Consider the following 17,154-nt stretch of genomic DNA (forward strand, 5'->3'; position numbering starts at 1 on the left):
CCTATTTCCCCAATATGGAACATTTTGTTCCTACTGAATCACAAAGTTGTTTCATTTACATATTTAGGCAGTTAGTTCTTTTTTAAAACAAAAAAAGTAAGGGGAGTGTCTTTTGATTTTTTCAGTAGGTTTCAAAGATTTTGACCTCATATTTTTTAATATTTCTGATTTTGCCCAAAGATATAATTCACTTTATTATCTCATGTTTTTTTTTATTTGCACTCAGTTCTGTTGCACATGTTTTATTTTATATACATCTTTATATTTATAAAATTGTTGAAGTCTTTTTCTACCCTGTTTATTGTCATTTTTCCACAGTTCTGAGGACCCAAGTCTATCAAGTATGTCTGAGGAGGAGCAGAAGTCAGGAGGTCAGGAACCAGCTAGATCAAGATCAAAAGAGCGAAAAAACAAGCACAGGAAGAAGCATAAGAGACATTCTCACAAGCATAAACATAGGCACAAGTCTTCGTCCAGAAAAGAAAGGTAAGTCAAAGATCAGGAAGATAGTAGTTTTACTCTAGCTTTATATTTATTTTATAGTTTGATAGTTCATTTTTAGGTTGCTTGTATTGTTAATGGTGGAGGTTAGTGAATCACCTTCCAATATTTAGAAGGAAGCTACCATAGTGCATAGATGAGTTTAGAAGAAATTTCTTATATATTTCCCACTATCTAGAACTCCCTTATTGCAGGCCTTACCCTACCTTGATGTCATTACAGTAATTGTATATATCATTAGATATGAATATATTTTATCATGAGAAGTATAACCATCTGTGTAATGATCAAGTACCCACAATTTTTTTTAGTTTAGAAATTATAAAATTGTATATTTTTTATTTATTATTTTTCTTTCTATCTTTTTTTTTCTTTTTTTTTTTCTTTCTCTAGACAGTGCATCATATGGTTCCTGATATCTAAAATTTTTATAGGATTTCAAGTTAAAAACATTGATCTTTGCAGGAAGCACAAAAAAAATAGTTACAAACATAGACACAAGGACTCCGAGAGTGAGGAGTTCTGCATCTGAAGATGGAAGCGATCTACAAATAGTGGATGAACTTCTAGAGTCTGGCCTGGAGGCGGTGAAAAACCCTGGAACTCAGGCCCGTGAAAGAGGAAGAGATGTAGAAATTCTGAGAGCTTCAGCTGGGAACGGCATTGTAAAAGTCTTTTGAAAATTGTAGTCATAAACACAATGGCAGTAAAGAGGAAGTTAGTACTTTTTCTCTAAAAGCACTGATTTTGCATATTTATATATATATTCTCTACAGGATGGTATGCGAGTGTTGGAATATTATTTTTTTTTCAAAATGTATATTACTCTCCTTTCTTTTGATCTTTCAGCCAGTAACTGTTTTTAAGTAGTGAAGATGATTAGTGCAAGCAGTTTAAGATAACTCAAAAGAAGCATCAAGAAAAGCTGAAGAGTTCTGCCTAATTCTTCAGATTTCCTCCAATTGATGAAGACCTAAACCTAGAAGAGCTTTTTGAAGCAGAAGGTAAAAACTCTTCATTTTATTTGGGTTTCTGTGGGGGTTCATTTCATCTTTAAAGTAAGTGGAAAGTTTTGCACTCTTACATATGTATTATATCTTTTCCAGCCTTAATATTAATTATTTGGTTTTCTGGGTTTTCTTTAGCAATATGGAATAGGGTCAGTTAATTATTTTAACAGTTTCACTTGTCATAAAAAAGAAAGAAAAAAAAAAAGGGTTTTAGATACATATCTTATGGAAAAAAAAATTACATTTTTAAATGAACTGTCTTATATATTTTAAGATATATGCATTTATAATTCTTTTTTACCCTCCAGTGTGTCAGTCCGTTCATGCACTGATTTCCCAAAAATATATTATGATGACAGTGCAGACAAGAGAAAAGGATAGTGCTGGTACGCAGCTGCTATTTAATCAGAGTAAATTAACTGTAAAACTCTATATGATTGTGTGTGAAAATAGTGAAATAGGAAATATATTCTTGTTCTTTCCCTCTCCTGGCCACACATTTCTGGGTTTCTGAATTCTTTGTTATACACCCTTTAACCCATTTGATATTAGTGAACAATGTCATTATCTGGTATTGTGTTCAGTAGTTGTTCAGGAAGAAAAAAGACAATTTTTTTAAGCTACCACTGCATTAAAAGTTTTATCAACTGTAAATGTTTGACTTCACCATGACTAATTCCAGCACATTTTCTTTTAATAGGCAGCACTACAGGCTTGCTTAGGAGCTTATATGAGTGATGTGGAGGAAGAGGAGGGGGCCCAAAACAAGCACCAGCAAATTGTTGTAAAGCCAGAATGTGACGTTGGACAATTGAAGATTCAGATGATGGCCAGTCCAAGAAAAAGGAGAAGCGGGGGGAGAAGGAGTCCAGGCCCAAAAAGCGGAAAGAAGCAGGTACTTAAATTATGTAGCGGAGACATTGTTTATATGTACTCTAAATTTTCTTTGTTTAGACTCAAAAATATAAACGCGTAAGGGAAACTTTCCCGAAACTGGTAACAAGTCTGATTTGATGTATAGGGTTTTTCAGACATATTTTAAATTTTCTCAACATTTGGTGTGGTACTGTAATTCCATTTCTAGTTAACCCTTTTTTCTAGGTTGTCTGTTATTGTAATATAGGTTTTAGTAAAGCTGTATATAATACATAATTATGATGGCATATTGCACGTTTTCAGGAGCTGTAGTGTTACCTTGAAATCTTTTTTAAAGTTGTAAGGGAAGTTGAATGATTGGAAAGGGCATTGACTGTGGTTGTGCAAATGGTTCAGAATTTACCTCTTATTTTCTTCTAACCTTTATCGCTGTTTGTGGTATATAAATATGTTGTCAGAAGACTGTTTTAAGGTTCAGTAAATGACATATATTTGAGAGTTCTAGCGGGCCTATCTTCCCTGAGTGTTTTGGAGCTGCGGTTGGTCCCTGGGTTGACTCTCTGCTGTGGTTAAGAGCTCCTGACTGAGCCCCCGGCTGGTTGCCGTAAAGTATTACCAGGTACTGACAATGTTCTGTGAAATATGTACTTTGAACACTAAGTACTTTCTCCCGTTTAACTACTAGAAATTATTTGGTCATATAATCATACTTATTGGACGACGATTCATCCCATCCTCAAATCCAGAATGAAACATGTAGGCAAACCTGGACAAATATCTGCCATGATCACTAAACTTTTTAACATTTCTAGACTGAATTTAAAAATGAAAAAAAAAGTGGAACTTGCTCATTGGTCTGATGTACTCTAATCAAAGTTTCTTTCTGTTTGAATGAGATGTTTACTATGAATGTGTTACATAATTTTTTTGGTCAGGATGAAAATCAGGCTAAATTACTTTTTGAAATATCTATCACTTGACAGATTTTGAAGGGATCTTTATTTCAGTTATTTATTGTTATGCTTTATTTATTATTATTATTGGTATTGATATTATTATTATCATCATCATTATTATTATTTATTTTTAATCATTCATTCAGCTATTAAAGATAGTTATTCACCATATGTGGAGATTTAACTCAGTTCCAGTATATCAATTTCCCTTTTTTACCCAAAGTAATAATGAATCATAGTACCTCTTACATAAAGAAAAAGAAATACTTGAGAAATACCATTAATTACTGGCTGCGCGCTTCACTGTTTACAGGATTAGTATGGAGCTGATCCATCACCAGCTCAGCCCTGTCTACAGAGGCGTAAGTACCCAGGCAAGGGTAATGGCCTGTAGGGTCCTCATTCTCCACCATTATCAACACAGCCTAAATAATGGGAGATAAAAGAAGGCTGATAGTATGTACTTTTACAAACTTATACACTAACATCAAGACATCAGATATTTGATTTATTTGGTTATTTGTTTATACACTTATTCATACAGGCATACATACATACATTTATATATAATAAGAACTTTAGTGAAGAAGGCTTTCAACATTTACATAGAGACCGGCAAAAAAACGTTACATGTAAATGTACAAAGAATTATTTACCCTCATGACACTATATATATATATATATATATATATATATATATATATATATATATATATATATATATATATATATATTGATTATATTAATGGGAGTGTAGTGTTTAGTGTGAGTGTGAGTGTGAGTGTGAGTGTGAGTGTGAGTGGGAGTGTGAGTGTGAGTGTGTGTGTAGTGTGTGTTGTTGTGTGTGTGTTGTTGGTTTGTGTGGGTGTGTTGGGGGTATGTTTGTATATATATATAAAATATTAATATATAATAATAATATATATATATAATATATAAAATTATATATTTTATTTTTTACATAATAACATTCATATTACATAATTTCATTTACATATTACATTTATCATTTACATTAACAATACATATATATTTATATTTTTATTATATAATATATATATATATAATTATTTTTTTATGTAAATTTTTGATATATATATAATATAATTATATATATAAAATATTTATTATATAAAATATATAATACAACATACATACATACATACATACAAAATACATACTACAACTACATACATAATACATACATACTACATACATACATAATAAAATATTTTAACATTATATATACATATATATATATTAATAAATATATATAATATCTATATATATTATATATTTTTATCAATATATAATTTTACAATATATACATAAATATATCATATATATACATATATATATACAATATATATAAAGTAATTTATAATATAATATATTAATAAAATAAATACATTATTAATATACAATTTTATTAAAAAATACATATTATATTATATATATATATACATATATTATATTATCATATATATATAACTATATTAACAATATATATACATAAAATAAAACATATAAATCTATTTATTCTATTAAATCTATAAATATATCTATAATATATATTATATAATATATCTTACATATATCTATAATATAATATATTTATATATAATATAATTTTTAATATATTATAATATATTAAAATTTATATATATATATATTTATGTTTATATTATATATATATTATTTTATAATATATATTTTTATTTATTTATAATAAATATATATTTTATTATATAATATATATATATATATATATTACTATAATATCATATATATATATATAATAATATATATAATATATTATCATAAAATATAATATATATATATATATATACATATATATACTATAATATATATATATATATATTTATATATATATATTATATATATATATATATATATATAATATATATTATATATATATAATATATAATATATATATATATATATATATATATTATACACATATTATATGTATCCTGGAGATAGACAGGAGAAAATTACTTGTAGAATTATATTTTGTTCAGAAATATAATCAGCAAAATTATTAGTCTGCAGGAATGGGATGCTAAATGTTACTTTTTTTCTAAGGCTTTGGGTTTTGGCTGGTTTAAAAAAATCCCAATGTTGAGGCTTTTTACTTTGGTTGGTACAAGTTCTCAGGTGTGTTGACTTGGGATTCATTCAATATTTTGCATGTATACTGGTAGTTATTAGAAACCGTAATTTCAAGACAAATCTTTTGTTATAATTGGTCGCAGCCTCAGCCAAGGTAATATAAAGTTTTTTTTCCATAATATCTTAAATTTGTATCAAATTAATGTGTTTTAATGGATTAGGTGGATGCACATCAGCACATTGGATAATCAGTCCTCATACTAGGTCGAACAACGCTTTTCATATATTTCATTTTTTTTCATTAGTCCTCTTTTGGCTGGTTTGATCATTATTGCTGCATAGGCTGTCTGGAAACTTCTTCAGAACTAACATTGCTGCTGTTGCTGTGAATAAATGTCCATCTCCTTTAGTCTCACTGGCCATCTTTTTACTAGAACATTGATGGTAGTAGTATGGTTAAGAGTAGAGTGAGTGATTATTTGAGAGTGTTGTGATTTGATCACTTCAGGTGTGTGGTGTGGTAAGTGGGTATTGGCCTGTGGGTGTGTTACTCAGGGACCGAGAATATTCAAAGACAGTGTGACCCCTGGCACAGTTTACTTATATATATGTGTGTGTGTTTATTAATTAGTAAACTAGTTACAATAGTTGAACCTATACTAGCTCGGTGGAGCTAGCCCTGCAACATACATCCAATTTAACCTACCCTAACCTATTGAACCCAGCCAGATCCAATCTAATATACACTACCCAGTCACTTCCATTAGTTGTTTACTAACCTACTCTAATCCAGTCCTATCCCATCTCAGTGTTTTTGCTTTTTCTTTGGTCAAAATAATGTTTAATGTATACCCATTTATTTATATATGATTGTCTTTATCATTTAAGGTTTGATGTGGTTATTTTATGGGAATAGGTCTCAAGTAAGCTAAAGATATATTTTGCCATAGGTCGAAGTATTGATTGATGATTATTTGGAATATTGATTAGAGTAAATGGAATTATGAAACACATCGAAATTAACATTTTCTTTCTTCAATAGTGTTTCATATATTTGATTTTATTTACTATATATGGCTTCAACAAGTGCTTAGTTAAGATGAAGGACAAATCATTAGACCTACCAAGTCTTGAGATTGTACATTTTTTGAGGGTGAAAAGGATATTACATTTTTAATGGTGCTTTGGCCTTACTATATAATGTTATTGTAATAGTAATGTACTGAGGATAATGTCAAGAATTGAGTACCTAGTTCGGAATCAGTAGGCGCTCCTATAACTCCTTAGTCACTAAGTTCTTGTGGAACCATCTATGTGTAAAATAAAGCTAGCAAAGCAGAACTATAGTGGACAGTGTCTGTACCCATTATCTGTAGATGACATTTTTTAGCAAGGTTTGCTGTGATGATATCCCAACTTTATTACAACCCAATGTTTTTGGGTTATATACTGACCCCTTAGATTTTTGAGAGTTTTGTTGGCATACAGATGGCTCCATATGTGCCAGCCACCAAGGAGTCTTCAGTTGGCCCAAGTGACCTGCTGATTTCCCAATTCCTTTAATTTGGCAGGAAACTGTATTTTCAATACTATTATTATTGACCATTGTTAAATATCATTCTTATTGTATTATTATCTTTAATTCTTTATTAAAATAATAACATCAAAGACAATAACACAATAGAATGAAGCTTTAAAAAAATCCGGAAAAGACTAAAACAGGTGAGTCATGTAGGTAAGAACTAGTAACTGACTCCTTTAGTGAGACTAAGCAACTTGTATAGCCATCTATGTAAAGACAGAGATAAACTTTATTACAGTGGACATGGCAACTGTAGTCTTGCACCTGCGCTAGCTTGGTTACACCTTTTAGTTTCTTAGTAATACAGTACCTGCAAACTTGTTTGGTACAATAGGTTCTTGTAACATACCTGGGGCTTACCTGTACAGACACTTGTGAATTTTTCACAAAATAAACAGTTCAGGGAACTGATACATTCTAAAATCCAAGTATCAATTGTAGGTAATTTGATGATGTTCCAAGGGATTTCTGCATATTTTCAAATTGGTTTTTGTCACCCTCTTCCTGAATTCAGTGTATCATAAAATGTACAAAATTTCTATTTGCACAGTCAAAAGGACTGGATTTGATATTTTTATTGATCCTTTGGAATACGGTTTAGTAAAAATGGTGATGCAAATAATTTGCAACCCAGAGAGAGTAATCTTTTGGGGACTTTAATGGTGTGGGAGCCTCAAATTTGAAAACTATCGTTAGAGCTTCAGCAAGAGGTCATGCCAGTATGTTGGTTGCATTGCCCTTTCGAGTGACTGTGGGTTCATTTCACAGCCACCTAGGTGCAGCTCTGGCTCCAGGTCATTCCACATCATGTTTTTACCATGATGCGTGCATTCCATGCGTTGGAGATCCTATGCTCCAGAAATTGGGCACTCTCTTACTGCTGGTGTGGGACCTGTAACTAACTTTTCACTTTTATTAATAAGATTAGTGCAAAATACAGTCATTAGTCTTACTTGATCAGCACTCTGTAGGCTGGGCAACATGCAAACACTTGTATGCAGTGGACAAGCTCTCCTTTGCAATGTTATTTTCTCTTTTTCTGTTTAAGGCATTTTTTAGCTTTCTTGTTATTTTTCTAGTGTCCATAATTGTCATTTGATTTGCTTTCTCATAAAATGCATGAGTCAAATTATCCTCCAGAAATTTGTGGACTTGTGGTAAAGTAATGTTATGGTCACCTGCCCCTCAAGTCAAGTTGTTTCATGGCGTGATGGTCCACATCACCAATTGTTAGGGTTACAAAAACAAACATTCTATCGTGTACACAAATGTAGCCACTACCTTATGAATTGGACCCTAATGTAACATAGTCAGTTTACTTCAGTTTCATTCTAGCAATTAGATACAGGTGATGCATCTCTGAATTAATGCAAAAACACGAAAATTTGTGTTTTGCAATATAAAAAGAAATAAAAAAGTATAGTATCATTTTGATGATGGAGCTGGAGATGCTATAGCCTGGCCACATCTTAGAATTGGCCTCAAAGGCAAACCCATCACCCATGCGTATTCCTCAAGTGGAGCCAAGTGAACCCCATTTTCTCCTGAGGCAATGGTTAAGCAGAGGAAAAGAGAGACTAATGTATAAAACCTTATAGTCTCCTCTGAAACAAAAGAATACTTTTTTCTCAAATTTAGAATTTATTATATACGGCAATTGTGGTTGTGCACGTGTTTTGCTTGCAAAGCATCCATATATCTCTATTTGAAGTACCTTCCACAAAGTTTTGAAAATACCTTCAGTAATATTGACATTGTGTTTGACAACGATTTCATTAAATAATTTTGCAATTGGTAGTTTTTCAATTTTTTTGAGGTAGTGTTGCTGAGTCTTTGTCCTTTTTTATTATTCTTTTGTGGAGAATGCATCATATCTTACCTTAGTAGTAGTAATTGTACCCATTTCATGGCGAATTTTCTGGCATCATACAAGCCCCACCCAGGCCACTCAGTGAAAAATGATAATACAGGATGGTCGGCTTTATCCTGCTCTCAATTTCTCCCTTGGTTAGAAATTAAATTACTGTTGGGAAATGGGGCTAAAAAGAGTTTAAACCATGCCAAACAAGCAAATAATATTAGCCACACTACTTAGTGGGGGTTCAGTTGCCACATAGTGTGATGGGACCCATCACCCACCTGATTAACAGTTTTGCCATGACACTAGAATGGTCATCATGGCCCATGAATGGGTTAAAATGAGACATGAATATATAAGAGGTAGAGTCTAAACAAATTATATTATCTGATGTTCATAACCATGTTACAGTTTCATAGTTTTATGAAACATTCATCATAGTAAAAAGCATAAAGGGACTTTCTTTAATATAAAACTTTATTTTTTTCATGACAACACCTAACCTTGGCACAATTTACCTATGATATTTCATTCAACAACATGCATGTAAAAGACACCGAGTCTCAGCATTTCATTTAATAATTAGGGTTATAGCCAAAAAGGGAGCCCCTTTTTTACGGCTACAGTTTTCCCATACGTTCTCTTCAGTCTTATTATTTATTCTAGTCTTGAAGGGTGAGCATTGGATGTTCTTATGGATTCACCCACTACTTGGACACAACTGCTGCTGCTTCCTTATATATGGATACTTATGTAAAATACATGAATTTAAACTTCAACAGCTGCTTGTTCCTGTGGATGTTTTCAGACTTGTGTGCAATGTAGTTGTTTAACTTGTGTGCCAGAGCATGTGTTAAGTGTGTTAGTTTACAGGGCCATATTTTTAAAGGTGATAAATGGTAAGCTAGTTCCTTTGTTACTGTAAATCATATTACAAAGTAAAACCCCTGATAATACATAGATTTTTGAAAAGAACTATAAAAGATAATATTACTTGTTTTTTAATAGAAATCATTATTGTCCTTTTTCCATATAGAACTATCACCAGCACATAGAAATGCAACAGAGCAATTCTAGATTCCACCAAATAGTATAATAGGACAATTTAGTAAAAGAATGGCAAAGTTTTACCTCATAATTCTGCTAAGTTGAAATCTTTTTAGAACAAGATCTAGTATGAAATTTTTATTTAACATTCGGGCAATGTTTGACAATCCTTTTGAGGGCTGAAATGAATTATATGATTATATACATCAGTATATTTTTCCATATCAGATGCAAACTTTTCATTTTTAGAGTTTTTCTGACAGCAGTAATGTTAAGTTTGTTTATAAGTTGGTATGGAAAGCATTTTGACATATTCCTCTCTGCTCTGCCCCCCGCCCCCCCCCCAGTTGTTTTTATTTTAAAATCATATATTTGAAATATGGGGATATTTCCTGTACATTATTTGTTACTTTTCCTTCTCTACGAAGGTACCTTTCAGGAAAATTACACTTTCGTTTTCTGGATATTTTGAAACGATGGCTTTGTTGTTACTTTTTCCTCTCTCATGCCCTCCTATTCTTTCCCTCCTTTACTCTCCTACTCTGTCCTTGTTTCTGTCTCGTATTATTTTCATTATTCTCTTTCCCATTTTCTTACATTTACTGTCTCTGTAGCATTTCTGTGAAACTAGTAGACTTTATTATAGCTACTAATGTTACTGTCTCATACACATTTGCTTAGTCTTATATTCTGTCCTAGTTTAATGTTTTTGCTTTGTTGGAAGCAAGATGATTAAATATAGAAAACATAATTTCCTGATAGTGAATAGTAAAAGATGAAATAGATTATATATATATATATATATATATATATATATATATACGTATAATATATATATATATATATCTATATTTTAGTTTATATATATATTTTATTTGTATATATATTTATTTGTATATATTTTATTTGTATATATATGTATTTATATATATATTTTATTATATAAAATATATATATATTTTAAAATTTAAAATAAAAATTATATATATATATATATTATATATATTAATTTTATATATCTATAATAATATATACATATATATATTATATATAAAATATAATATATATATGATATATATATATATATAATATATATATATAATAATATTATATAATAAATATATATATAAATAAATATATATATATATATATATAATCTATTTCATCTTTTACTATTCACTATCAGGAAATTATATTTTCTATATTTAATCATCTTGCTTCCAACAAAGCAAAAACATTAAACTAGGACAGAATATAAGACTAAGCAAATGTGTATGAGACAGTATCATTAGTAGCTATAATAAAGTCTACTAGTTTCACAGAAATGCTACAGAGACAGTAAATGTAAGAAAATGGGAAAGAGAATAATGAAAATAATACGAGACAGAAACAAGGACAGAGTAGGAGAGTAAAGGAGGGAAAGAATAGGAGGGCATGAGAGAGGAAAAAGTAACAACAAAGCCATCGTTTCAAAATATCCAGAAAACGAAAGTGTAATTTTCCTGAAAGGTACCTTCGTAGAGAAGAAAAGTACACATAATGTCCAGTTAATATCCCCATTATTTTCAAATATATGAATTTTAAAATAAAACAACTAGGGGGGGGGGGGGGGCAGAGAGGAATCTGTCAAAATGCTTCCATATCCAACTTATAAACAACTTAACATTACTGCTGTCAGAAACACTCTAAAAATGAAAGTGCATCTGGATATGGAAATATTACTGATGTATATAATCATATAATCATTTCAGCCCTCACAAAGGATTGTCAAACATTTGCCCGAATGTTAAATAAAAATTCATACCTAGATCTGTTCTAAAAATATTTACAACTAGCAGAATTATGATGGCAAAACTTTGCATTCTTTTACTAAATTGGCTATTATCTATTTTGGTGGAATCTAGAATTTGCTCTTTGTTGCATTTCTATGTGGCTTTGGTGATTTAGTTCTATATGGAAAAAGGACAATTTAATGATTTCCTATAAAAACAAGTATATATATCTTTATATGTTCTTTTCAAAATCTATTTATTATCAGGGGTTTACTTGTATATGACTTACAGTAACAAAGGCACTATCTACCATTTTATCACCTTAAAAATCTGGCCCTGTAAACTAACACAACTTACACACTGCTCTGCACACAAGTTTAACAAATACATTTCACACAAGTTCCTGAACATCAAAGGAACAAGCAGCTGTTGAAGTTTAATTCATATATTTTACATAAGTATCCATATATAAGGAAGCAGCAGCAGTTGTGTCCAAGTAGTGGGTGAATCCATAAGAACATCCAATGCTCACCCTTCAAGACTAGAATAAATAATAAGACTGAAGAGAACGTATGGGAAAACTGTAGCCGTAAAAAAGGGCTCCCTTTTGGCTATAACCCTTAAGTATAAATGGAAATGTTGAGACTCTTGTCTTTTACATGCATTTTGTTGAATGAAATATCATAGGTTAAATGTGCCAAGGTTATGGTGTGTCATGAAAAAATAAATTTAATATTAAAGAAGTCCCTTTATGTGTACTATGATGATATGTTTCATAAAATTTATGAAACTGTAAACATGGTTCTATGAACATCAGATAATATACATTTGTTTAGACTCTACCTCTTATATATATCATGTCTCATTTTAACCCATTCATGCCAGATGACATTCTAGTGTCATGGCAAAACTGTTACTCATGGTGGGTGATGTCCCATCACATTATGTGCAACTGAACCCACTAAGTAGTGTGTGCTAAATATTTATTTGCTTGTTTGGCATGGTTTAAATCCTCTTTTTAGCCCCATTTCCTCAACAGTAATTTATATCTTAACCAAGAGAATTGAGAGCAGGATAAATGTACCATTCCTGTATTTATCATTTTTCACTTGAGTGGCCTGGTGTGTGGCTTGTATGATGCCAGAAAATCTCGCCATGAATGGGTTAAATCTACTACTATCTAAGGAAGATATGAATGCATTCTCACAAAAGAATAATAAAAAAGGACAAAGACTAGCAACACTACCTCAAAAAAATTGAAACTACCAATTGCAATTATTTAATGAAATTCTTTGTCAAACACCATGTCAATTATTACTGAAGTTATTTTCAAACTTTTGGAAGGTTACTTCAAATAGAGATATATTGTATGCTTGCAAGCATAAACATGTGCACAACCACAATTTCCATATATAATAAATTTCTAAATTTGAGAAAAAAGTATTCTTTCTTGTTTCAGAGGAGACATTTTAATGTTATACATTAGTCTCTCTTTTCATCTGCTTAACCCATTGCCTCCAGGAGAAAATGGGGTTCACTTGGCCTCCACTCTGAGGAATACGCATGGCTGACTGGGTTTGCCTTTGAGGCAATTCTAAGATGTGGCCAGTGCATAGCATTCTCCAGCTCCATCATCAAAATGATACTACTACTTTTTTTCTTTTCTTTTTATATGCAAAACACAATTTTCTTGTTTTTGCATATTCAGAGATGCATCACATGTATCTTAATTGCTAGACTGAACTTGAAGTAATCTGACTATGTACATTAGAGTCCAATTCAATAAATAAGGTATGTTACACTTTGTGTACATGATAGAATGTTGTTTTGTAAACCCCTACAATCCGGATGATGTGACCATCACGCCATGAAAAGACTTGACTTGAGGGGCAGGTGACATAAACATGACTTACCACAAGTACACAAAGTTCTTGGAGGATAATTTGACTCATTTGGCATTTATGATAAAGCAAATCAAATGACAATTATGGACACTAGAAAATAACAAGAAAGCTAAAAATGCTTAAACAGAAAAAGAGGAAAATAACATTGCAAAGGAGAGTCTTGTCACTGCATACAAGTGTTTGCATGTGCCCAGCCTACAGAGTGGCTGATCAAGTAAGCCTAATGACTGTATTTTGCACTAATCTTATTAATAAAAGTGAAAGTTAGTTACAGGTCCACACCAGCAGTAAGAGAGTGCCAATGTTCTGGAGCATGGCATCTTCCACGCATGTAATGCACGCATCATGGTAACATGATGTGAATGACCTGGAGCCCAGAGCTGCACCTAGGTTGGCTGTGAAATGAACCCCACGTCATCCGAAGGCAGCAAACCAACATACTGGCATGACCTCTTGCTGAAGCTCTAACTATAATTTTCAAATTCTGAGGCCTCCCACACCATTAAAAGTCCAAAAGATTACTTTCTCTGGTTGCAAATTATTGCATCACCATTTTACTAAACTGTATTCAAAAGATCAATAAAAATATCACATCTAGTCCTTTTTGACTGTGCAAATAGAAATTTGTACATTTATTATACACTGAATTAGAAGAGGGTGACAAAACCAATTTGAAAATATGCAGAATCCCTTGGAACATAATCAAATTACCTACAATTGACTACTTGATTTTAGAATTTATAGTTCCCTGAACTGTTTATTTTTGTGAAAATATTCACAATCGTGTATGCTACAGGTAAGCCCAGGTATGTTACAAGAACCTATTACCAACAAGTTTGCCAGTACTCTGTATTACCAAGAACTTAAAAGGTTGTAACCAAGCTAGCGCAGGTGGCAAGACTACAGTGCCATGTCCACTGTAATAAAAGTTTATCTATTGTCTTTACCCATAGATGGCTCTACAAGTGCTTAGTCACTAAGGAGTCAGTTACTAGTCTTACCTATCTCACCTGTTTAGTCTTTTCCTTGATTTTTTTTAAAGCTTCATTTCTATTGTTTTATTGTCTTTGATGTTATTATTTTAATAACAATTAAATGATCATAATATCAATAAGAATGATAACAATGTCAATAATAATAGTATTGAAAATACATTTTCCTGCAAATTAAAGGAATTGGGAAATCAGCAGTCACTTGGGCCAACTGATAGACTCCTTGGTGGCTGAGCACATATGGAGCCATCTGTATGCAACAAAACTCTCAAAAATCTAAAGGGGTCAGTATATAACCCAAACATTGGGTTAATAAGTTGGGATATCATCACAGCAAACCTTGCTAAAAATTGTCAATCTACAGATAATGGGTACAGCACTGTCCACTATAGTTCTGCTTTGCTAGCTTTATTTACACATAGATGGTTCCACAAGAACTTAGTGACTAAGGAGTTATAGGAGGCCTACCTGATCCGAACTATGTACTCAATTCCTTGACATTATCCTCAGTATCATTACTATTACAATAACATTAATAGTAAGCAAAGTAATAAAAATAAAAACTTTTTCACCAAAAATGTACAATCTCAAGACTTGGTAGGCTAATGATTTGCCTTCATCTAACTAAGCACTTGTTAAGCCATATATATGTAAATAAAATCAATATATGAAAACTATTGAAGAAAATGTTAATTTCTGATTTGTTTCATAATTCATTTACTATAATCACATATTCATCATCATCATCAATCAATACTTCGACCTATGGCAAAATATATCTTTAGCTTACTTGGACCTACTCCCATAAATAACCACATCAAACCTTCAATGATAAAGACAATCATATATTAAAATAAATGGGTCATACATTAAACATTCATTTTGCAAGAAAAAAGCAACACTGAGATGGGATAGGACTGGATAGAGTAGGTTAGGTAAAACTATGAAGTGACTGGGTAGTGTATATTAGATTGGATCTGGCTGGGTTTCAATAGGTTAGGGTAGGTTAAATTGAAGTATGTTGCTAGGCTATGTCTCCACCTAGCCTAGTATAGGTTCAACTATTGTAACTAGTTTTACTAATTAATAAACACACACACATATATATAAGTAACTGTGCCAGGGGTCCCTGTCTTTGAATATTCTGGTCCCTGATTACACACCCACAGGCAATACCCACTTACACACCCACACACACTGAAGTGATCAATCACAACCTCTCAAATAATCTACTCACTACTACTCTTTAACCATACTACTACCAATCAATGTTTCTAGTTAAAAAGGTATGGCCAGTGAAGATAAAAGGAATGGACAATTTATTCACAGGCAACAAGCACTGCAATGTTTAGTTCTGATAAGAAGTTTCCAGACATCCTATGCAGCAATAATGATCAAACCAGCCAGAAAAAGAGACTAATGAAAAAAATGAAATATATGAAAATCGTTGACCTAGTATGAGGACTGATTATCAATGTGATGATGTGCATCCACCTAATCCATTTAATAACACATTAATTTTGATACTAATTTTAAGCTATGAAAAAACTTCTTTATATCTACCTTGCTGAGGCTGAGACCAATTATAACAAAAGATTTGTCTTGGAATACTGTTTCTAATAACTACCAGTCTACATGCAAAATATTGAATGAATCCCAAGTCAACACACCTGAGAACTTGTACCAACCAAAGATAAAAAGCCTCAACATTGGTATTTCTTTTAAACCAGCCAACCAATGCCTTAGAAAAAAATGTAACATTTAGCATCCCATTCCTGCAGACTAATAATTTTGCTGATTATATTTCTGAACAAAATATAATTCTACAAGTAATTTTCTCCTGTCTATCTCTAGGATACATATAATGTGTATATAAAAAAAAATTATATTATATATATATATATATATATATATATATATATATATATATATATATTATATATATATATATTATATATACATACATACATACATACATACATACATACATACATACACACACACACACACACACACACACACACACACACACACACACACACACACACACACACAACACGTGTATATATATATATATATATATATATATATATATATATATATATATATATATATATATATATATATTATATATATATATTATAAAATATATATATATTATATGTATTATATATTATCTATTATATATATATTATATAATGTATATATGTAATATATATATATATATTATATATTATATTATATATTATATATATATATATATATGTATATAATTATATTATATATTATATATGTATATATATTTTATATATACTATATATATGTATATATATATATTATATATATATATATATTTATATTATATATATTATATATATATTTATATTATATATTATATATATATATATATATGATATATATATAATATATATTATCATATATAATATATATTATAGAATATATATATATATATCATATATACTATAGATATATAATATATATAAAAAAATAAACTATATACTA

At 30.6% G+C, this 17,154-nt stretch overlaps 1 protein-coding gene across 2 annotated transcripts in view; it reads right to left on the reverse strand.

Moving 5' to 3' along the window:
• LOC119581021 (glycine receptor subunit alpha-3-like) overlaps positions 1-17,154 on the reverse strand; it is a 54,821-nt gene that overhangs the window by 36,698 nt on the left and 969 nt on the right. The gene's annotated exons all lie outside the window — the stretch shown is intronic.

This window comes from Penaeus monodon, chromosome 14 (assembly GCF_015228065.2).
Source record: "Penaeus monodon isolate SGIC_2016 chromosome 14, NSTDA_Pmon_1, whole genome shotgun sequence".
NCBI lineage: Eukaryota > Metazoa > Arthropoda > Malacostraca > Decapoda > Penaeidae > Penaeus > Penaeus monodon.